At 42.8% G+C, this 25,221-nt stretch overlaps 1 protein-coding gene across 2 annotated transcripts in view; it reads left to right on the plus strand.

The window, feature by feature from the left end:
* Positions 1–25,221, plus strand: part of CALN1 (calneuron 1) — a 612,973-nt gene that overhangs the window by 87,776 nt on the left and 499,976 nt on the right. The window lies entirely within an intron of this gene.

The raw sequence follows: 25,221 nt of genomic DNA on the forward strand, positions 1-25,221 counted from the left end.
TGAGTTTGAGAATCAGCTTGTATATTTTTGTACAAAAGCAGAATTTTGATAGAGATTGTGCTGAGTCTGTAGGTCAGTGCGAGAAATATTGTCCTTAGTTTTTCTGACATAATTGTCTTCAGCTCGGAGCATTTTTTTTTTTTTTGACAGGCAGAGTTAGACAGTGAGTGAGAGAGACAGAGAGAAAGGTCTTCCTTTGCCGTTGGTTCACCCTCCAATGGCCGCTGCGGCCGGCGCACGGCACCGATCTGAAGCCAGGAGCCAGGTGCTTCTCCTGGTCTCCCACGGGGTGCAGGGCCCAAGCACTTGGGCCATCCTCCACTGCACTCCCTGGCCACAGCAGAGAGCTGGCCTGGAAGAGGGGCAACCGGGACAGAATCCGGCGCCCCGACTGGGACTAGAACCCGCTGTGCCGGCGCCGCAAGATGGAGGATTAGCCTAGTGAGCCGCGGCGCCGGCTAGCTCTGAGCATTTTTAAAACCGGTGATCTTTGCATAGTGAGTTCAACATCTAGACTTCTTCAAGGACAGTTTTTGGTTATTGCTTTTTTCCTTTGTGGGCCTTACGGTCCATACGTTGTTTTTTCTTTGCATGTCTTCTAATTTGCTGTTGACTACTGGACATTTTGATATTATAAAAGGATAATTCTGGAAATTAGGATTTGTTATTGATGCTTCCTTCCTTTGCTAGTTGTTTCTTTAGAAACTGCTCCGAATTAATTTAGTTAAATCAGTGTTTGTTATGTGTGCACACTGACATCTCTGTTCTGTGGGCGTGGTGGTCAGCTTATGAGTGAACAGAGATGCCTTTGTACTCCTGGAACCAAAAATCTCCAAGTCTTTGCAAAGGAGATCTCTAAGGCTCAATGACAACGCTGCCTTAATCCTCTCTTTCTGCTTGCATGGGTTCTGATGAGCACTAAGGGCCTTCTCAGGTCTGTCCTGGCCTTGCTCAGAGTCCTGGGAATGCATTGTTGTCTTCTGAATCCCTAGGAATATGCGGGAGCTCTTCAAAACCCCTTTTCCCCAAAGCATTTCATTTCTCAGGCTTCCCTCCTAACCTCCTGGTTGGTTCATTGTTTTCTCAAACTGTCAGCCATTGGCCTAAGCAGTAGTGACCAAAATACTGGCCATTAAGTGTTTTCAACTGATGACCCCAGGGCAGTGGCTTCCACTAAGCAAGAATTCACTGAGCAAGTTGCAACTTCTGTGAGATAAAACCGCTTCCAAAGGAGCCGAAATAATTACAATTCTTGTGAATGAGGCTCATTCTGGGACCAATATTGGGAACATGGGCTGTCGTTTTCGATGCTATGACTGACCTGGGGAACAGACACTTGGGTAAAGTGTCAGCTGTTTGTCTTGAACAACCGTTTCTTGGGTTGCTATAAGCTTTTGGTTAGTTTCCAGAGTTCTAGAAAGACCCATTTTCAGCAATTTCCATTTTTTTCAATGATTTTATGGATATACAGAATTTTAGAGTTCCCTGTATGCCATTTTCCACTGATGTCACTCCCCATTTTATCACTTCAATTGGAATGTAGAGATTTTATCACCACATATGTCCCTTTAGTCTCTCTTTTTATATTGGAGTTGTCATATGTTTCTTTTACATGCGTTGAGAACTCCATCAAGTAATGTTGTAATTTTTCCTTTCATTCACCAAGTAAATTTCAATAAAAGAAGAGTCCCTTCCATTGACCCAGATATTTACCTGGATACTGTTTTTCTTCATTTCCAGTGTTTTATGTTTCCTTGTTGTGTCATTCACTTTCTGTCTGAAAAACTTCATTTAACAACTCTTTTAAAGGAAATCTGCTGGCAAGAAATTCTGTTTTCCCACATCTGAGAATGTCTTTATTTCACTCTCGTTTCTGAAGGATATTTCCACTGGATATAGAATTCTTGGTTACATGTTCTTTTCTTTAATCACTTTAAAGATATTTTTCCACTTCCTTCTGGCCTTCATGATTTCTCATGAGAAATTTCACAGTTATGTGAATCATTGCTTTCCTACAGGCCATGCACCGTTTCTCTCTGTCTGCTTTCAACATATTTTTTCTTTGTCTTAGTTCTCATCAGTTTATGATGTGTCTTGGCATGCATTTCTCTGGGCTTATCCTGTTTGTGGTTCTGTGAGCTTCCTGAGTCTGTCAGTTCATTTCTTTTGCAAAATCTGAGAAGTTTTTAGCCATCGTGTCTTTAAATACTTTTGCTGTAACATACTTTCTTTTATTTTTTCCCCTTCTTCCTGTGGGACTCCAATACTGTTTGGATTATTCCATAGGTCCCTGAGGCTCTGGTCGCCTTTTTTTTTTTTTCAGACATTGTCCACCTCTAAGTTGTTCAAGTTGAGGGATTTCCATAGATTTATCTTCAAATGTTCTGATCTTTCCTTTGTTATATCATGCAAAGCTTACCAAGTGTGTTTTTACTTTGGTTATTGCATTAACATTTTTTAAGAGACACAGGTAGAGAGAGAGTGCTCCCATCCATTGATTCACTCCCCAAATACCCATAATTGCTTGGACTGGGAAAGGCCACAGCCATGACCTTGGAACCCAATCCACATTTCCCATGTAAGTGGCAGGAACCCAACTACTTGAGTCATAACTTCTGCCTCCCAGGGTCTACATTAGCAGGAAGCTAGAACAAGAGCCAGAGCCAGAGATAGAATCCAGGGACTCCAGTGTGGGACATGGGTATCCTAACTGACAACATGACTGCTAGGCCAAGTATCTACCCCACTTACTGTCTTTTTAAATCCTAAAATTTCCATGTGGCTATTCTTCATATTTTCTCTTTCTTGGTTGAGATTTTCCATCTTTCCAACCATTTTTTTAAAAAGATTTATTTATTTATTTATTTGCAAGGCAGAATTACAGAGAGGCAGAGGCAGAGAGAGAGAGAGAGAGAGAGAGAGAATCTTCTATTTAGTGGTTCACTGGCCAAATGGTCACAACAGCCAAAGCTGGGCCAATCTGAAGCCAGGAGCCAGGTGCTTCTTCCCAGTCTCACACGTGGGTGCAGGGGCCCAAGGACCTGGGCCATCTTCTGCTGCTTTCCCAGGCCACAGCAGAGAGCTGGATTGGAAGTGGAGCAGCTGGGACTCGAACCAGTGCCCATGTAGGATGTTGGCACTCCAGGCAGTAGCTTACCCTCTATGCCACAGCACTGGCGTCCTCCAACAATTTTTTTCAAGTGTTTTTCCTTCCTTTTTTGGGCATTTTATGTTAGTCATTTCAAGATATTCACCAGATAATTCCAATGTCCATATTATCTTGGCCCTGGCATATATTGGCTATATTCTCCCAAGTGTATTTAGACATTTTTGAGGGATTCTTTATACTTTTGGTGAAAATTTAGGATCAAATTCTGGACATTTTGAATATTTTGTTATGTGACTGAGTATTTTTTTGTTAAGATTTATTTATTTATTTGAAAGTCAGAGGTACACACAGAGAGAAGCAGAAGTAGAGAGAGAGAGAGAGAGAGAGAGAAAGAGAAAGAGAGGTCTTCCATCATCTGGTTCACTCCCCAGATGCCACAACACCTGGAGCTATACTGATCTAAAGCCAGAAGCCAGGAGCTTCTCCTGGGTCTCCCACGTAGGTGCAGGGGCCCAAGGACTTGGGCCATCTTCTGCTGCTTTCCCAGGCCATAGCAGAGACCTGGATGGGAAGTGGAGCAGCTGGGACTCGAACCGGTGCCCATATGGGATGCCGGCACGCGTGGCGACAGCTTTACCCCTTATGCCACAGCAACAACCCCGACTTAGAGTATTATAGACAACTGTGGATGTTGGATTTATTATTTTTTTTTATTTTACAGGCAAACAGCCTGGTTGAGCTCCAACCGGTTTTGTATTGCTTGTGGTTCCAATTCCAGTAAAATATTCAAAACCCTTGCACTGCTGTTCAGATCCGTCCCACAGGTGCGAATGCAGAGATCCATTGTTCAGTTTTCAAAGTCTACATATGCTCTTTAGGGTCGTTGGATCAATCTACTTCTATGATGTTGAACCCAGAAATTCACAAACAACTCAAACTGCTTACTTCTTTTTTAATTTTTTTTTTAATTTTTTGACAGACAGAGTGGACAGTGAGAGAGAGAGAGACAGAGAGAAAGGTCTTCCTTTTTGCCGTTGGTTCAGCCTCCAATGGCCGCTGTGGCTGGCGCACCACGCTGATCCAATGGCAGGAACCAGGTGCTTCTCCTGGTCTCCCATGGGGTGCAGGGCCCAAGCACTTGGGCCATCCTCCACTGCACTCCCTGGCCACAGCAGAGAGCTGACCTGGAAGGGGGGCAACCGGGACAGAATCCAGCGCCCCGACCGGGACTAGAACCCGGTGTGCCGGCGCCGCAAGGCGGAGGATTAGCCTACTGAGCCGCGGCGCCGGCCCAAACTGCTTACTTTAGCAAACTTGTTCCTAGCCATGATCTTGCTAGTACTTTCCTTTTCTTCGTTATCCCATTGTAGATCCTCCAGCTAGGAAGTTGGCACTTTAGTCACTCCAATCTACTGCAGGCCTTCTGCAACTGTAGTTGTGACAGGGACAAATGAAGGAAGGACAGAGAGAGTCAAAAAGGAATGGAAATTCTTCTGATCTATTTGGTTCCACCTATCTGCTGAGAGAGAGAATGGGTCCCCTTCCTCAAAGCCTTAGACCTGTTCCGGCCTTCATTGCTACTATTGCTTCTGTTGCCATGGATTATTTGGGGACCAGGATTCAAAGGAATAGGGCAAAGTAACCTAAAAGAAGGCTCATGGGGCATTTCCATTGAGAAGCCATTCATCCACTCAGGAAACCTGATTAGGGAGTCTTCTCTGTTGTGCTAATGCCAGCTCTAAGTTTCAGCAGGCATGGAATTCAGTCCCAGAAAAACCAGAGCGGAAGAAAAATGGTGAACTCAGCACCAGCTTCATTGGCCTTTGCATTTTCACCTTTGTCTCCCGTCTTCCTGTGAGTGGTTATTTTCAGAGTCCTCAAATGGATGCTCCATGCATTCTGCACTGATTTTTAGACTACGGGGGCCAACGCTGTGGCATAATAGGCTGAACCTCCTCCTGCAGGACCCGCATCCCATATGGGTGCCTGTTCATGTCCTGGCTGCTCCTCTTCTGATCCAGCTCCCTGCTAATGGCCTGGGAAAGCATGGCCTGGTGCTTGGGCCCCTGAACTCATGTGGGAGACCTGGAAGAAGCTCCTGGCTCCTGGCTTCGAACTGGCCCAGCTCCGGGCCTTGCAGTCATTTGGGGAGTGAACCAGCAGATGGAAGACCTCTCTCTGCCTCTCCCAGTCTCTCTCTCTCAAATAAATAAATAAATTCTTATTTAAAAAGGGCTACATTTGGGAGAGGGTATGCAGCGTGTTTGCTTTACCTAGAAGTAGAAGACTACTCAATTGATTTTTTTGTACACAGGTCCAAAGACAATTTAGTGAAGAAGGCATAGTTTTGTTAATTAAATATGGTGACCCTACTGGATGTTATATGCAACATGTACATACATACATGTATGCATACTTCAACACACACACATCACCTTGTAAAAGACTTATTCCGAACTGTAAAGTGTAAAATTATAAAACTTCTCAAAGAAAATACAAGAGAAAACACAGATGCTTTGGGTAAGGCAAATAGTTTAAAAATATGACTTCGGCCAGCGCCACGGCTCACTAGGCTAATCCTCCACCTTGCGGCGCCAGCACACCGGGTTCTAGTCCCGGTCAGGGTGCCGGATTCTGTCTTGGTTGCCCCTCTTCCAGGCCAGCTCTCTGCTGTGGCCTGGGAGTGCAGTGGAGGATGGCCCAGGTGCTTGGGCCCTGCACCCCATGGGAGACCAGGAAAAGCACCTGGCTCCTGGCTCCTGCCATCGGATCAGCGCGGTGCGCCAGTCGCAGCGCGCCAGCCGCGGCGGCCATTGGAGGGTGAACCAACGGCAAAGGAAGACCTTTCTCTCTGTCTCTCTCTCTCACTGTCCACTCTGCCTGTCAAAAATAAATAAATAAATAAATAAATAAATAAAAATGACTTCAAAAGCATTATCACAAAAGGAATAAATTAACATACTGGACTTTTTCAAAATTAAGACCTTTTAAAAGACATTAAGAAAATGTAAAGATAAGCTTCAGACAGAGAAAATAATTGTAAATCGCCTATTTTATAAAGGGCTTGATTCCAAGACATATAAAGAGCTCTCTGAATTCAGTATTAAGGAAGCAAAGAGGGAAATTTTAAAATGAGTAACGGATGTGAACAGAATTCAGCAACAAAAATTTATGGATGGCAGATTAGCAGCCGGGAAGGTGTTCAGCAACATGAGTTATTAGGGAAATACAGATAATAACCACAACGAGAGGTGATTTCACACCTGTTAAAATGACTAAAATAAAAATGATTATGCTGTGTGTTGGTGAACAAGCAGACCTACTGTCACGCCCATATATGGTTGGTGGGAATGTAAAATGAATGGTACAGACATTTTGTATAACAATTTGACAATTTTTCAAAGAGTTAAACATGGGGCCGGCGCTGTGGTGTAGGGGATAAAGCCGCCACCTGCAGTGCCAGCATCCCATATGGACTCCGTTCTAGTCCCCGCTGTTCCACTTCCGATCCAGGTCTCTGCTCTGGCCTGGGAAAGCAGTAGAAGATGGACCGAGTCCTTGGGCCCCTGCACCTGCATGAGAGACCTGGAAGAAGCTCCTGACTCCTGCCTTTGGATTGGCACAGCTCCAGCCACTGCGGCCATCTGGGGAGTAAACCAGTAGATGGAACTCCTCTCTCTCTCTCTCTCTCTCTCTCTCTCTCTCTCTCTCTGCCTCTCCTTCTCTCTGTGTAACTCAGCCTTTCAAATAAATAAATAAGTCTTTTTTTTTTTTTAAAAAAGAGTTAAGCACACATCTGTTGCATGATGTATTTTTAGGTATCTCTCCAAGATAAATGAAAGCATATATTCATAAAGACACAAATATAACTGCTAATTGCAACTTTATTTGCAGTAGAAAACTGGAAGAAGCCTAAATCTCCATCAATAAATTGATGCAAGCAAATGGTGAATTTCAATATAACTATGGTGAAATAAAGAAGTCCAAGAAAAAAGTATATACATTTTAGTTATATTTCTATAAAATGCTCAGAAATGCAAACGTTAATGATTCCAGGGGGTAAAGGAGAGAGAATGGGGGGAACAACAGGTAAGTTAACAATGAGATAACAAGAAATTTTTGCATAATGGATATACTCACTATCTTGATTGTGGAGATGGTTTCACAGGGGTGTACCTGTGAATGTCTCAGATTTACCAAGTGTACACTTTGTGTACAGTTTATTGTATACACTTTTTAAAAAAGATTTACTTATTTGAAAATCTGAGTTACACAGAGAGAGTAATTGGCCACAACAGCCGGAGCTGCACTGATCTGAAGCCAGGAGCTTCTTCTGGGTCTCCCACACGGGTGCAGGGGCCCAAGGTCTTGGGCCATCTTTCCCTGCTTTCCCAGGCCATAGCAGAGAGCTGGATAGGAAGTGGAGCCGCTGGGACTTGAACCAGCATCCATATGGGATGCCGACATTTCAGGCTGCGGCTTCAGCTGCTACACCACAGCGCTGGCCCCTACACTTGTTTTTAAAACGAGCTTTTGCACTGTCCTCTATGATGATGAAACCAGGAGAAATTTGTGCTGCGGCTTATGGTTAGAGTGCCTTTTTTCCACTTTGTCCTTTTGTATAAATTCATGAGCTCAGCCTGTGTTACATGATTGTTTCTATTTCTTATCTTCATTGCTTCACTCATTCTACTGCCTCATTTTTGTGATTGTTGATTTTTCTAACTTGTGGAGTTTTATATTCAGTAGTTATCTTTTATCTCCTTTTACTTTTTCTTGTATATAAATGGATCATACACTCAATGGGAATGTGTGAATCTTACGAGAAATGCACAGAAAGAAACCAAAATCATGCTCAAACCCCTTTCTAGACAATGTCACCATTAATTTTTCAAATGTATTTATTTATTTTATGTTTTGAGATAACATATTTGTAACTTACACTATGATCAAAGGCTTAATGGCTCCACTAAATAAAGAATTCAACAAATGAAATAGGAAAGGGCCATAAACAGTAATCAAATGAAGAGATCTTCTCTCCCTCTCTCTCTGTCATTCTCCTTTTCAAATAAGAAAGTAAGTATTTTTTTAAAATGAAAAGATGAGGCCGGCGCCGCAGCTCACTAGGCTAATCCTCCACCTGCGGCGCCGGCACATCAGGTTCTAGTCCCGGTTGGGGCGCCGGATTCTGTCCCGGTTGCCCCTCTTCCAGGCCAGCTCTCTGCTGTGGCCCGGGAGTGCAGTGGAGGATGGCTCAAGTCCTTGGACCCTGCACCCCATGGAGACCAGGATAAGTACCTGGCTCCTGCCATCGGATCAGCGCAGTGCGCCGGCCACAGTGCGCTGGCCACGGCGGCCATTGGAGGGTGAGCCAACGGCAAAGGAAGACCTTTCTCTCTGTCTGTCTCTCTCACTGTCCACTCTGCCTGTCAAAAAAAAAAAAAAAATTACTATGTAGCTTCCTGCAAACAATATACCCATGTTGCCAGCACTAGGTTAACGGAACTTTGCCAGCGTTCCAGGTACCATCTTTCTATGACTTCTCTTCACAACCCACTCTCTACCAAATGGTGTTTTTACTCCTGATTTGATTTCTAAGACATGGAGTACTTTTGCCTGTTTATCTGTTTTATGTAAATGTAACCAGGAGGCCAGCAGTCTGCTTTATCTGTCTTCTTTGATTCAACGTTGTATTCGTGAGGTCCCTTCACATGGTTGTAGTAGGTTGTAGTTGGTTCACTGTTGTGGTGTAGTCTTTGTCCATTGTGTGAATAGACCATCATTTATTTATCCTTATATTGTTGACGGGCATTTGGGTGGTTTCCAGTTTGGGGATATCAGAGGTAGTGCTACTGTAAATATTGCAGGGCATGTCTTTTGTGAGCATATGAAATGCTTTTTTGTTGTTGTTGATTAAATCCCTAAGAAAGAGAACTGGTAGGTCACATGGGCAGAATTTTGCTGCCTTTAACTGAATAAATGCTATCATACTGGGCAAACTAGTTTGAAAGTCAGGCATTTCCCTGTGTCAGCTGATAGTATTCATTGTACGGGTGTATCACTTTAAGCAATTAGCCATTTAATGATGAACACTTCTTTAGCTTCTGATTTTTCACTACTATTAACAATGCTCTATTCACACTAACAATGCTATATTTCACTAGTATTAAGAATTCTTATAAATATGCTTTTGTTCTGTGGATTGAGTATCATTTTAGGATAACTTCTTAGAAATGGGGCTGCTTGATTTAAGGGTATGCCCAAATGAATTTAAAATTTTGATAGATGCTGTCCAATTTCCTTCCTGAAATGATGACAGGCAATTTGGATTGTCATCAACATTTATTAGGAAGGTACATTTTCACATATCCTCACTCACATGAATTTTCTCAGTATTTTTATTCCTTGCCAAACTGATAGGAGGACAACTCTACCTCTTTGCATTGGATCATATTTTTATTATATATATTTTATTAGTAGTGATTTACAAAATCTTTATGTAAATGTATCATTTATGTACTTTGCTAATTATTTCATTTTCTTTTTCATTGATTAATTGAAATTTTTATATACAGAGGATATAATTCTTGATTTTTGTTTATATTATAAATAATTATTTCAGGCTTTTATTTGCTTCTTTATTTCAATTACTCTCTATGCATTGCAGTTTCTATGACTTTGGGATACCTTTTTATTGTTAGTATTGCTTTGTATTTTGTTTAATGAAGTCCATTTTATATATCTTTGCCCTTTGGTTTATAGCTTTTGTTTCATATTCAAAAAGTCTTCTCACATTTTGTAATAGTAATCTCTGTTTTTGTTGCTATATTTAAATCTTTGATCTACTGAGACTGTCTTTGTATGGCATGAGTTTAGTTTAATTATTTAAAAAAAATCTAGCCAATACATCCAGCACATATTTAAAAAAAATTGCTTATTTACAAGGCAGATACAGAGAGAGGGAGATACTGAGAGAGAAGGCTGTCTTCCATTTGTTTGTTCACTCCACCAATGGCTGCAACAGCCAGGGCTGGGCCAGGCTCAAGCCAGGAGCCTGGAGCTGCATCCCAGTCCCCCACATGGGTGCAGGGGCCCAAGTCCTTGGCATCTTCTGCTGTCTCCTCAAGCTCACTAGCAGGGAGCTGGATGGGAGGTGGAACAGCCAGGACTTGAATGCACTCACTGCTAGCGGCAGCTTAACCCACTGAGCTACAGCACTGGTCCCAGATCCAACACTGTAAGCCACAGTTCCTTTCCTTTTTTATTACTAATATTGTTTTTATTGACAAGTCATATGCATACATTTATGGTACACAATGTGATGTTTTGTTGTATGTGTGAACTGTAGGATGATGAAATCAAGCTGATTTGTTTTACCTATTGGTATTGTTCCTTGTAATTTGAATTCATTTTATCAACATCTTAAATACTTAAGTATCTGTGTGTGTCAGTTTGATTCTGTCACTTTGTTCATCCATCCATCCAACAAATCCTTATTTCCTAGGAGCTTTTCTTGAGCTGTAACAGGAAAAAGAGAGAGAGTGAGAGAAACTTCTTTTTTCATGGAGTTTATGTTTACGAGAGATATGAAGACAGAATAACTCATAAACATTTTTATTTCTTCTCTTGAATTAATATGATCATTATAGATATGGCAGTGGTTTTAATTACTATAGATTTATGGCTTATTTAATATCAAGTAGAACTAGTTTTTCCACACTTGTAAATATTGAATCGTACAAATTAATTTAAAGTCATTTGACCAAATTCTAATATAAATCTCTCTAGGATTTCAATTATGATCACCTGGAATTTTGCTACAGTTTAGGGAGAGTTGATGACTTTTCAGTAGTTTTTAAAAATCTAGTAAAAAGGTATCCTTTTTTATTCAAATTTCCTTTTTTTTAGATAATTATGTTATTTATTTGAAAGACAGAGTTACAGAGAGAAGTAGAGCCAGAGAGAGAGAGAGAGGTCTTCCATCCAATGGTTCACTCCTCAGTTGGCTGCAATGGCTGGAGCTGCACCAATCCAAAGCCAGGAGCCAGGAGCTTCTTCCGGGTCTCCCACATGGGTGTAGGGGCCCAAGGGCTTAGGCCATCTTCTACTGCTTTTCCATGCCATAGCAGAGAGCTGGATAGGAAGTGGAGCAGCTGGGACTCTAACTGGCGCCCATATGGGATGCTGGCACTGCAAGGCGGAGGATTTACCCGCTATGCCGCAGTGCTGGCCCCTCCATGGTGTTTTATACCTTGCTATTGTGGTATTTAAGTAAGCTGTTGATTTTGGTGTACAGTTTTTGAAACTCAATATTTAAGTCAATTCCCATAGTGTCACTAATATTTTTTCAATTGATTTAGTGTTAGGTCATTTGTTGCATAATGGCATCGTACAGATGTCTTCATTGTGGTTTGCGTTTTCTTTTTCATCATTGCTAACTGGCTCTCTTTGTCTTGTTTAATAATTTTTATCTTGAATTCAATTTTGTGTGATATTTAAATTTGCTTGTCTGAACTGGCTACCCTTTCACTTAAAGTATTTTTTTAAAGATTTATTTATTTATTTTAAATTCAGAGTTACACACATACACACACACAGAGAAAGAGAGAGAGAGAGAGAGAGAGAGAGAGAGAGAGAGAGAGAGAGAAGGCTTCCATCCACTGGTTCACTCCCCAACTGGCTGCAATGGCCGGAGCTGTGCCGATCTGAAGCCAGGAGCCAGGAGCTTCCTCCAGGTCTCCCACATGGGTGCAGGGGCCCAAGGACTTCCACCATCTTTTATTGCTTTCCCAGGCCACAGTAGAGAGCTGGATAGGAAGTGGAGCAGCTGGGACTTGAACCAGCGCCCATATGGGATGCCGGCACTGCAGGTGGTGGCTTTACCCGCTACACCACAGCACGGACCTCAATATATTTTTTAATACATTACAAAAGAAGTATCTGCTTGTGAGTCAGACATCTTTTGTCCTGTTTCAATTCCAACTGCAGCTCAGTTCTAGGACTAACCACCTGGAGTTGGCGCAGGCCTCGCAAATCAAGGGTTCAGACCTTCGAAAGGCTTCTTCAAGTTCATGGGCTTCCCAGGCTTCCCAGGGCACTCACACTACGTTGGCTACGAATCCAGAGGTTTCTCTGTTTGATAACTGGCTGGAATGACTCAAGGAATGCAGGAAAGCACTGTCCCTTTGGTTATAAAGGAGATAGCATGGGAGTAGCCAAATGAAGAGACAGACAGGGTGAGATCTGGGAGGGTTTGAACACACACCTCTGCGCCACTCCATTTGGTAAGTTATGCTCTCTTGTAACAGTTGGCCGGCACCACGGCTCACTAGGCTAATCCTCCGCCTTGCGGCGCTGGCACACCAGGTTCTAGTCCCGGTCGGGGTGCCGGATTCTGTCCCGGTTACCCCTCTTCCAGGCCAGCTCTCTGCTGTGGCCCGGGAAGGCAGTGGAGGATGTCCCAAGTCCTTGGGCCCTGCACCCCATGGGAGACCAGGAGAAGCACCTGGCTCCTGCCTTCAGATCAGCACAGTTCGCCCGCCACAGCATGCCGGCCGCGTTGGCCATTGGAGGGTGAACCAATGGCAAAGGAAGACCTTTCTCTCTGTCTCGCTTTCTCTCCCTGTCCACTCTGCCTGTCAAAACAAAACAAAACAAAACAAAAACAGTAAAGACTGGACCATCTGGTCCGGTGTATGAGATCCTGGTAAACATCTAAAAAACATTTACATGTGCAAACCAAGCTCTGGAGTTACAGATGAAATCATTTTTACTTAACCCCCATTCTACATATTAATAGATTTTTAAAGTATTTCTTTGTGTGTTTTCATTTATTTGAAAAGGTGTGGGGGGAGAGAGAAACAGAGACAGAGACAGAGAGAAAAATCTTCCATCTGCTGTTTTTTTCCCCCCAAATATTTGCAACAGTCGGGGCTGGGCCAGGCCAAAGCCAGGAGCTTGGAACTCGGTTCTGGACTCCCACATGGGTGGCAGACTCAACCACTTGAGCCATCACTGGCTGTATCCAAGAGTATGCTTTAGCAGGAAGCTGGAATCTGCAGGGAACAGAGCCAGAACGTGAACCTAGGTATTCAGATAGGGGATGCTGGCCTCCCAAGCTGTGGCTTTAGCTGCCACAACAAATCCAGATGAATGGATTTTATGGTGAATGAGCATCAAAACTCTTTACATACTCCTAGGGCTCAGGGTTCTGCAGAGTTCCTGGTGGGCCTTGGTGTTGGATCTGGAGAAATCCGGGGGGCTTTCGGGGTTGAACAGAGATGAAGGGAACTTAGGAGACTTGAGGACAGTTGAGATTTGGAGAGACTGTATGTTTAATCCTGATTTGTCCATTGAGATATTTTTAAAATTACAATAAATAAGTTTTGGGTTTGGGTACAAAAGATCAAAAGTAATACATTCTCATTGTAACAGATGTCAAAAGGTGGAACGGAATAGAATAAGAAGTGTTGTAATATTTCCTCCTCTTTCCACTCCCTTCCCATTCCAGCCCTCAGAGGTGACTGAAAACCAATACCACCAGTTAGGATTTTATTAGATTCATTCTTTTATTTATACAAGCGTGAATGTTGGTATTCTTTCTCTGGTTTTAAAAACCTCAAACCTAGAGAAAATTTCATGAACAACAAAGAACACCCACGATACCTTTCATATTTGATCTTTTTGTTTTACCCTTTCTCTGTCTCTCCCCCATCTCTCCTCTTGAAAATTAGGTGAGGATAAATTGAAGACATAGGATAGATTTCACCCCTGAATTACCCCCAGATTAATTTCCTAAGAGCAATTACATTCTCCTGCATGATCACAATATAATTATCATATCTAGAAAATGCAACGTTGATAATAGTAGTATAAACACACATTGAAATAAAATTTCCCTGAATATTGCACTAATGCCTTTTATAGGCTTTTTTTGTCTCAAAATTCAAGATCCAATCATGAACTGCATACAGCTTTTAATTGTCAGGTCTTTATTGCAGAAGAATTTCTTAGCTTCTTTTTATGTATTTTATGACAGTGACTTTACGAGTTTGGGTTTATGGTTTGGAGAAGTTCCCTGAATTCGATTTTGTATGATGTCCTAGTGATTGGAGTCAGTTAATTCATTTTTTAAATTATTTTATTTATTTGAAAGAGTTAAAGAGGTAGAGCGAGAGAGAGACAGAGAGAGAGGTCTTCCATTCCCCTGCTTCACTCCCCAAATGACCACAACTGCCGGAGCTGGGCTGATCTGAAGCCAGGAGCCAGGAGCTTCTTCCGGGTCTCCCATGTGGGTGCAGGGGTCCAAGGACTTGGTCCATCTTCTACTGCTTTCCCAGGCCTCAGCAGAGAGATGGATAGAAAGAGGAGCAGCAAGAACTTGAACTCATATGGCCGGCTGGCACTGCAGGGTGGGGCATTAACCCACTGCACCATAGCGCCGGGCCAAGTAATTCATTTCAAAAAAATTTTTTAAATTATTTTAGAGAACGAGAGAGAGAGAGAGAGAGAGAATCGTCTACCTGATTCATTTCCAAAAAGGCCATAATAGCCAGGTCTGGGCCAGGCCAAAACCAGGAGGCAGGAACTCCATCCTGGTCTTCCCATGGTTGGCAGGGTCCCAGGTGCTTGAGCCATCCTTCCACCACTCTCCTAGGCACATTAGCAGGGAGCTGGATCAGAAGTGATGGTCGGCGCCGCGGCTCACTAGGCTAATCTTCCACCTAGCGGCGCTGGCACACGGGGTTCTAGTCCCGGTTGGGGCACCGGATTCTGTCCCGGTTGCCCCTCTTCCAGGCCAGCTTTCTGCTGTGGCCCAGGAGTGCAGTGGAGGATGGCCCAAGTGCTTGGGCCCTGCACCCCATGGGAGACCAGGAGAAGCACCTGGCTCCTGCCATTGGATCAGCGCAGTGCTCCGGCCACAGCCTGCCGGCCGCGGCGGCCATTGGAGGGTGAACCAATGGCAAAGGAAGACCTTTCTCTCTGTCTCTCTGTCTCTCTCACTGTCCACTCTGCCTGTCCAAAAAAAAAAAAAAAAAAAAAAAAAAAAAAAAAAAAAAAAAAAGGAAGTGAGCTGCTGGGACTCTGATATGGATGCCAGCACAAACAGCGACTTTCCCACTGTGCCACAACGCTGGGCTCCGGTATCACATTTTTAGCAGGAACACGTTGCATGTTAGGGCACACTGTGTGCATGTAATCACTGATTAAAGTGGTGCCTGCCACATTTCTCCATATCCTGTTCTCCAACTACCTTTAACCCAATGCAAAGATAAAGCAAACTTTTGATGCAAAGGACCAGACAGCACAAAGTAACTTCAGAAAGTTTATGGAAAAATGCAAGTTTGTTTTGGTGCAAACATTTTTGAAAGCCATGCATAGTTATCTTCATAATGCACATTTTCCATGATCGTTTGGAAGACCCCTCTTCTCACATACATGTTTTAGATTTTGCAGGCTGCATTGTGCTGTCATATATTCTTTTTTGTTCTAACAACTTAAAAATGTGAGAATCTTGGGGCTGGCCTTGTAGCATAGCAGATAAAGCCGCCAACTGGGATGCTGATATCCCATATGGGTGCTGGTTCGTGTCCCAGCTGCTCCACTTCCAAGCCAGCTGCCCTGCTAATGGCCTTGGAAAAGCAGTGGAACTGGGCCCAAGTGCCTGAGTGCTTGCTACCCATGTGGGAGACCTGGATGATGCTTCTGGCTCCTGGCTTTCTCCTGGCCCAGCCCTGTGGGTATCTGGGAAGTGAACCAGTGGATGGAAGATCTCTCTCCCATAACCCCTGTAACTCTGACTTTTAAATAAATACATCTTTTAAAAAATGTTAAAATCTCAGAGGGTTGAAAGTGAAAAAAATGTGAAAATCATTCTTAGTTGGAGAAAAGTACATAAATAGTTTGCCAGTGGGCCACCCTTGAACTAGGCTAATTAACTAGTTTTTTAAAGTGTTTTTAAGAATCACTGATACAAAAAAAAATTAAAAAAAAAAAAAAGGCCGGCGCCGTGGTTCACTAGGCTAATCCTCCGCCTTGCGGCGCCGGCACACCAGGTACTAGGCCCAGTCGGGGCGCCGGATTCTGTCCCGGTTGCCCCTCTTCCAGGCCAGCTCTCTGCTGTGGCCTGGGAAGGCAGTGGAGGATGGCCCAAGTACTTGGGCCCTGCACCCCATGGGAGACCAGGAGAAGCACCTGACTCTCTGCCTTCAGATCGGCATGGTGCACCGGCCGCAGCGCGCCAGCAGCGGCGGCCATTGGAGGGTGAACCAACAGCAAAGGAAGACCTTTCTCTCTGTCTCTCTCTCACTGTCCACTCTGCCTGTCAAAAAAAATTAAAAAAAAAAAAGAATCACTGATGGGGCTGGCACTTTGGTGTAGCATGTAAAGCTGCCGCCTGCAGTGCCCACATCCCATATGGGCACTGGTTTGAGTCCTGGCTGCTCCACTTCTGATCCAGCTCTCTGCTCTGGCCTGGAAAAGAGGTAGTAGTCCTTGGGCCCCTGCACCCACGTGGGAGACTCGGAAGAAGCTCCTGGTTCCTGGCTTCGGATCAGTGCCATCACGGACAGTTGGGGAGTGAACCAGTGGATGGAAGACTTTTCTTTCCCTCTCTGCCTCTCCTCTGTGTAACTCTGACTTTCAAATAAATAAATAAATTTTAAAAAAGACTCTTTTTTTTGGCAGGCAGAGTTAGACAGTGAGAGAGAGAGAGAGACAGAGAGAAAGGTCTTCCTTTTGCCGTTGGTTCACCCCCTAAATGGCTGCTACGGTCGGCGTGCTGTGCTGATCCAAAGCCAGGAGCCAGGTGCTTCCTCCTGGTCTCCCATGTGGGTGCAGGGCCCAAGCACTTGGGCCATCCTCCACTGCCTTCCCAGGCCACAGCAGAGAGCTGGACTGGAAGAGGAGCAACCGGGACAGAATCTGGTGCCCCAACCGGGAGTAGAACCTGGGGTGCTGGTGCCGCAGGTGGAGGATTAGCCTAGTGAGCCGCAGCGCTGTCCAAAAAAAAAAAAAAAGACTCATTAATAATCCTTTCCTAAATCAGGTACTACCATGGTGACTTTTTTTTTTTAAAGATTTATTTATTTATTTATTTGAAAGAGTTACACAGAGAGGAGAGGCAGAGAGAGAGAGAGAGAGAGAGAGGGAGTCTTACATGTGATGGTTCACTCCCCAGTTGGCCACAATGGCTGGAGCTGTGCCTATTCAAAGCCAGGAGCTTTTCCAGGTCTCCCATGCGGGTGCAGGAGCCCAAGGACTTGGGCCATCTTCTACTGCTTTCCCAGTCCACAGCAGAGAGCTGGATAGGAAGTGGAGCAGCCGGGACTCGAACCGGCGCCCATGTGGGAGGCTGGTGCTTCAGGCCAGGGCGTTAACCCGCTGCACCACAGTGCTGGCCCCCATGGTGACTTTTAAATTTCTATTATTCCTTGTGTATTTATTAAGTGGCATTTGTTTGCAAAAAGAGAGAGAGAGAGAGAGAGAGAGAGAGAGAGAGAGAGAGAGAGAAAAGAAAAAAATAACTCTTCCTTTGTTCCTTTTAAAAAATGTTTCTGGAACCTGAAGTTATGGTTCTCTGTTTTCATTTTTTAAATGGATGAAAACAAAGCCAATGTTAATTCATTATTCATCGTGTTAGTTCACTTGGCATTTATAGAGTGCTGACTGTGCTCACTGTGGGGATGTGAGATTCAACAGGAACAGCTATGGACCCTGTTCCCAAAGAACTTAAATTCTGGGGTAGAAACAGGCACTAAGCAAGTGCTCCAATTGGCTTTCAGGTGTAATTAGTTCTAGAAAGGGGATTATTTAACAGGGACAGGTGCAGGGACAGAACTGTGCACAACACCTTTCCTCACTTATCATAAGGGCTATGGCCAACAGTTCAGTAACAAAAGACAGGTGAATAAGAGAAAAACATGGCAAATATATTTTATTCAAAATTTTACATGGCATGGAAGCCTCCAGAAACGAAGACCCAAAGACCCAGGAAAAAATTGGCTATTCTTATGCTTAGGTTGGACTTAGAATGCAAAGTCACAAAGAAACACAATTGGACAATTATGGTTGAATGGTAATGGATAGAGAGGAACCCAGCATGGCCGGTCTGTGGAGACCTGTTGGAAGTCAGAGCTCTCTGTCAGGAAAATATTTGGGGAAGAAAGGGGATAGTGACCTTTCTAGGTGTTATGTTATGGCTGGCTTGGGCGGGGGAGTGGGGTTCTAGTTTCTTTGATTCTGGGAAAGAAGCATTCTGGTTTCTATGACTTATTTTGGGAGAGAAAACAGGGATGAGAGATAGGAGGGCAGGAGAAAGTCAGAGAGACTTTTTCTAAGGCCTCCTTTAGCTCAAAGTTCTCAGTCAAGGGCTATACTTTAGGTTTCCGCGTTCTGAGCTCCAGCACATACAAGTGGGTCAGGGGAGTCAGGTGGGAAGATTTGCTGTCAGAGGAGGTGATGATCAGCCAGGCTGAGATCTGGAAATGACCACAGCACACAGGGCAGCATCGTGGATGCAGGGCACACAGTTTTAACTCAACGACAGGCAGCTGGGTGGAAGAGCAGAGAGAACACATAGCAAAAGATAGTGACCATGAGAGGTCGTTGTCCTAGGAAGAACTTTGATCTTTCTCTGGAGAGCAATGGGAAGTCAAGGAAGTATCTTTTCTGGAAGCAGCAATGTCCAGACCACGTGAGTGGCTCACTTGGCTAATCCTCCTGCCTGCGGCGCTGGCACACCAGGTTCTAGTCCCGGTCGGGGCGCCAGATTCTGTCCCGCTTGCCCCTCTTCCAGGCCAGCTCTCTGCTGTGGCCCAGGAGTGCAGTGGAGAATGGCCCAAGTGCTTGGGCCCTGCACCTGCATGGGAGACCAGGTGGAAGCACCTGGCTCCTGGCTTTGGATCGGAGCAGCGGGCCAGCCGCTGTGCGTTAGCCGTTGCGGCCACTTGGGGGGTGAACCAACAGAAGGAAGACCTTTCTCTCTCTCTCTCTCTCTCTCTCTCTAACTCTGCCTGTCAAAAAAAAAAAAAAGAAAGAAAGAAAGAAATGATAGGAAAGAAAGCCGTAACCACGCTGGCCTGGTGGGAACAGAGTGGAGGATCCGGAGAAAATAGGAGGGAGATGTGTTACTGAATATTGTTTTTTTACTTTGCAATTTTGAACCATGTGATAGGACTCAAAGATGGCTTAGGAACTGAGGGGAAGAGGAAGGTGCCAAGAATGACTCCAGTGTGGTCTGGCGCTTAAAGCAGAGGGTTTTGCCAATTGTTGCACAAATAAAAGGTATCAGATCTGGTGCAGAGTTCCCTTGCACTGGGAAGGAATGTGATCCGAAGCGCAGCGGAGGGACCGGCTTGAGGCAGGGAGAGGTCTGAGGCAGGGTCTTTCAACACGTCAGCCTCATTCTGTTGATTCTACTGAATCCAGAACTGGGTCATCTGCCACCTGAGCAGTCACAGAGGGTGATGGACAAATGCAAGGTCAAATGCAAACAGTGCTGTCTGAAGGCAGGGAGTGGCCACTGGGTTGAGCAGGAGGGGGGAGTTACCACTTCTTTGCCTTTCTTCCAATGTCCTAATCCATGATGTGAATGAGGAAGAAAAGAGGTCAAGAGTGGTACAGTAAGTGAATCACTCAACCTGGAAATGCATAATTCGAGAAAAGGAGGTCTCCTGCCATTATCCCATTGCTCAATAGTCCTGTAAAAATATTTATTTTTTACACCTCTGCCCGCTTTGGGTTGTTATGAGCTAAAAAAATTCCTATTGATTAGGCTATAAGTTTGATCTCTTTAAAGAAATTTAAAAAAAAATTTCTTTGTTCCTGGGCCTCACTTACTTAGATTCTGATTTGAGTGGGTTTGGAATGAGCCTTGTGTGTACCCATTTAAATTCATCCAAAAGCCTCATTTCTAATAATCATGTAAAACAACAAACTGAGAAAGCCTTGATAGTTTATTGGTAGTGGGATGGGGTGGTGTTAGCAAATGCTTTTCTCTACCTTTGATTTTTTTTTTTTGCTTTGATAAGAAGTTGGCTTTATTTTTAATCTAGTATCTCTTCTTCCCAATCAAAAAGATGGGGCTTATTATTTGTGGCAGAACCCAGGCGTGGGCGGTCCCTTCTGGACTCTCTCCACTGTCCCTCTGCACTTCAGATGGGTCACCCCATCTCCAGATCTCTGCTCCAGTTTGGGGTTGGGAATACACTGTTTTGGAGGATCTTCTGCCTACAGCCCAGGGCCGATCTCAAGCTCAGGGATTGTGGTCAACCCCCAGAATCCTGTTTCATTTTGATTCGAGTTGTGCTGTGTCTGGCAAGTGTCCTTGGCATTGGTAAGATAAGGTTAAGGTTGTCCTGCAGTTTCAGCTCACTTTTCATTTTAATTATTAGTTCCTTTGTTATTTTTGTAGGTTTCAGGGAAGAGGTTTGTACAATGTCTACTAATGCTGCTGTTGGAAGTCTGTACTGCTTTCCCTAAATTCAAAGAGAAAAAAAAAGTTCAGCTCAGAAATTTTTCTGTTGGAAAGCAGTAATGTCTTGCTCTAGATTTTCTCGCTTGCCTGGAGAAACTGTCAAACAGCGTTCAACCAGCTCTGCTTCGACATTTTCACTCAACACTTGCTCAGACAGTTTCCTACTTGGTAGGTTTTAGATAATTTATTTTGATTCTCTTCTTCTATTGTGATTTATATTCTGGTTTTAGTTCTTGTTCATTTACTCAGTCAAAGTGGCCAAAGCTATGCTTTTAGTTCGGTGAATTTTGTTTTATGTGTTTTGAGCACATGTTATTACTTGTGTCTGGTTTTAGGAATGTCCTATCTTCCAGGGAGATGGACACTGAAATCATTATAACATGTCTTTCTTTGATTTTGTAAAACTTTGTTAGATATTAGCTTGATATTGTTTGATTGACGCAGGTTTCTAAGAGGTAGGGCTTGCACATGTCACCATTTCACTTTCAGCAATCTTGTGTCCTTGTATTTAATGAGTGTCTATTGTGAACAAATTCTAATTGCAAGTGTTTTTATATCTGTGTCTAATATAACAATCTTTGCCTTGAGATTAGAATATATGTAACATATTTGGATTTCAGCCTACAATATTTTAAAATATAAATGCATGTATATGTAAGTGTGTATATATAAAGGGAACAGATTTCATGTATTCCATATGTACAGTATTAAGAACATAATGATATCTCCCACCATCTTTTCCTTTCTTATTTTTCTGCTAATTTTTGTGATGACATATTTTCAGTTTGCTTTATAATCATAAGCTTAATCCTCCATCAAATAAAGAATTCATGGCCGGCGCCGTGGCTCAACAGGCTAATCCTCCACCTTGTGGCACCAGCACACCGGGTTCTAGTCCCGGTCGGGGCGCTGGATTCTGTCCTGGTTGCCCCTCTTCCCAGGCCAGCTCTCTGCTGTGGCCAGGGAGTGCAGTGGAGGATGGCCCAAGTGCTTGGGTCCTGCACCCCATGGGAGACCAGGAGAAGCACCTGGCTCCTGCCTTCAGATTGGCATGGTGCGCCGGCCGCAGCGCGCTGGCCGCGGCAGCCATTGGAGGGTGAACCAACGGCAAAAGGAAGACCTTTCTCTCTGTCTCTCTCTCTCACTGTCCACTCTGCCTGTCAAAAAAAAAAAAAAAAAAAAAAAAAAAGAATTCAACAAATAGTGAATAGAAAGACCATTGTATAGACAGGGGCTATAACCAATAATCAAATATCAAGACACCAATTTCACTCATATGTGTTACTTTTTTGTACTCTAAATATTAGTTACCACAAGTCAGAGAAAACATATGATATTTGTCTTTTTGGTACTGGCTTATTTCACTAAGCATAATGGTCTCCAATTGCATCCATTTTGTTGCAAAAGACAGGATTTCACTCTTCTTTATGGCTGAGTAGTATCCCATCATTTATGAATATCACATTTTCTTTATCCAGTCACCTGTTGATAGGCATCTGGGTTGACTGCACATCTCAGCTATTGTGAATCGAGCTGCAGTGAATATGGGGGTACAGATAACTCTTCCATACGCTGATTTCATTTCCTTTGGGTAAATTCCCGGGAGCAGGGTGCCAACTTACAATTTACCATTTACTTTCTATTAATTATATCTGTCCTGTGTGCTCCCGTTGTTCCTTTCTATCTTCTAATGACATTAATCAAGTGTGTATTGGTTCACTTGCACCCCCATTAACTATATATTATTTTTTGGAGATGACCCTACAAAATTTTTTTTTTTTTGACAGGCAGAGTGGACAGTGAGAGAGAGAGACAGAAAGAAAGGTCTTCTTTTGCTGTTGGTTCACCCCCCAATGGCTGCCGCGGCCAGCACGCTGCGGCTGGCGCACTGCATTGATCCGATGGCAGGAGCCAGGTGCTTCTCCTGGTCTCCCATGCAGGTACAGGACCCAAGCACTTGGGCCATCCTCCACTGCACTCCCGGGCCACAGCAGAGAGCTGGCCTGGAAGAGGGGCAACCGGGACAGAATCCGGCACCCTGACCGGGACTAGAACCTGGTGTGCTGGCGCTGCAAGGCGGAGGATTAGCTTAGTGAGCTGTGGCGCCGGCCACGTATTTCATTTCTTCATATATTTACAAACCTGCTCTACAGTATTCACATTTATATAATTATTAGCTATAAATTGTAATACAGGTTTCTGATTTTGGAATATTTGCATATATGTATGATGGGATATCTTGGGGAGAGCACCCTTCTGAACACAAAATTAGTGTTTGTTTCATATGCACCTTATGCACGTCATCTGAAGGTAATTTTATACAATGCTTTTGTGCATAAAACAAAGTTTTACGGGGTTAACTATCCACTTGTGGCATAACATCAAGAGTTTGGGATTTTGGAGTGCTTTGGATTTTCGGTTTGGGATTAAGCATGCTCAACTTGCAATCATTATTTAGGTTTACGCACAGATTCACCAATTCTAGTGCTCGTCACTCTTCTGTTTCCATCTCTCCATCTGGAGCCGTCTGCTTCTTCCTGAATTACTCACAATGGCATTTCTTTTAGGATGGGTGCTGTGACAAATTCTCTATGCATATGTTTAAAAATATATCCGCTTCACCTTTTCAAAAAATTTCAACCATCATCTTTTAAAGCTTCACTCTTTTCCTTTAGAGTCAACTTTATGGAGGATAATTCATGCACTATAAGATGCATCTACTTTAAAGGTACTGTTTGATGAATTTTGGCCAATGTAACCCCCTTTGCCATCATCACCATAATGAAGATACACACATTTACATCATCCTAGACCATTCCCCGCTGCCTCTTTGTGGTTAATCATCCACTTACTCTTGACCTCAGGTGTACTGATTTACTCTGTTCTAGAATTTTAGAGCAAGGAAATAATGGTGCATCTACATTTTTATGTCTTTTTGTTTTTCTTTCACCAAAATAGTGTTTTAGAGATTCCACCATGCTATTGTGGATGTCTATTTTGTTCTTTTTAATTGATGAATAATATTCCATAATTTGTTTATCCAGTCACCTATTGATGGAGACTTGGTTTGCTTCCTGTTTTTGCCTAGTATGAATAAAACTTGCGTGGACATTAATGTAAAAGTCATTTTGTGGACTTTAATTCCTGAGATTGCTGAATCACAGGGTAGCTGTCACTTTAACTTTGTAAGAAACTGCCAAATGATTTTTCAAAATGATTGAACTATTTACAGTCTCAACAGAATCGTATGAGAATTCCATTTGCTTTGCATTTTTGCCAACACTTGGCACCGTCAGACATTTAAATTTTATCCATTCTACTAATTGTGCAGTAGTATTCCCTTTTGGCTTTACTTTGTACTCTCTGAAGACCAACAAATGAATATTGAGCATCTTTTCATGTGCTACTAGCCATTCAAACATCTTGAGAAGTATTTAATTATTCACACATTAAAAAATGAGACAAGAAATTGAGATGTTTAATTTTGTATCATTGAGTTGCCAGGCCTGTTGATAGATTTCTGATGCAAGTTCTTCGCCATGTATATAAACAGTTTTTCTTTTTATTTATTTATTTTATAAGGTGAACAAATTTCATATATCTCATATATACAGATATATAATACTTCCTACCCTACCTTCCCTCCCCACCAGGCTCCAACTCTCCCTTCTCCTTCCTTTCTTATTCTTCTTTTAATTTTTACAATGATCTGCCTTCAATGTATAAACTGTTTCATGAACATTTTTTCTTCTTTCAGAGGTGTCTTTTGATGAAGTAAAAATTAGCAGATTTTTCCTTTATAATTTGTTCTTGTATTTTGTTGAAGAAATGTTTCCTTATCTATGTTTGCGAAAACTTTTTCCTTTTTTTTTTTTTTAGTTATGAGGTTTCAGCTTTTACATTTAGATCTATAATCCATTTTGAGTTAACTTTTGTGGTGTGGGATAAGTACCAAAGTCCACTTATTTTCCACAAGCATATCTACTTATTCTAGCACAATTTGATGAAAAGAATACCCTTTCCCCTGCTGAATTAACTTGGCACCTTTGTGAAAAAACAGTTGATCATATAAGTGTATGTCTATTCCTGATCTGTTTTGTTCCTTTTGTCTGTTTACCTATCCTTTTGCCAAAACCACACTCTCTTGATTGGTTTCATAGTGAGTCTTGAAATCAGGGAGACTTTTCCAACTTTCTTGTTTGAAAAAACTGTTTTTGCTATTCTATGCCCTTTGTATTCAAATATGAATTTTAAAGCTAGCTGGTCAAGTTTTGCAAAAATACTTGCTGGACTTTTGATTGGGATAAATGTTGAACCTGTAAATCGATTTTGGGGGAAGTAGCATCTTCAAAATATCAGAACACCAATCCATTAACATATTGTATCTCTCTATTTATTTTTGGTCTTCTTTAATTTTTCTTACCAGTGTTTTGTAGTTTTGAATATGCAACTTTCTTGTTGTTGAAGATATCCCTAAAATTTCATGTTTTTGTTACTATTGTGTCTTATCATTTTGAAAGTTTTCATTTTTCCAATTGTTTGTTGTAAGCATTGATGTTTTGAGAAAGTCATTTATTAGTTCAAATATCCTTTTTGGGTAATTTCTTTAAGATTTTCTACATTACACAATCGTGCT

This window comes from Oryctolagus cuniculus, chromosome 19 (assembly GCF_964237555.1).
Source record: "Oryctolagus cuniculus chromosome 19, mOryCun1.1, whole genome shotgun sequence".
Lineage (NCBI taxonomy): Eukaryota > Metazoa > Chordata > Mammalia > Lagomorpha > Leporidae > Oryctolagus > Oryctolagus cuniculus.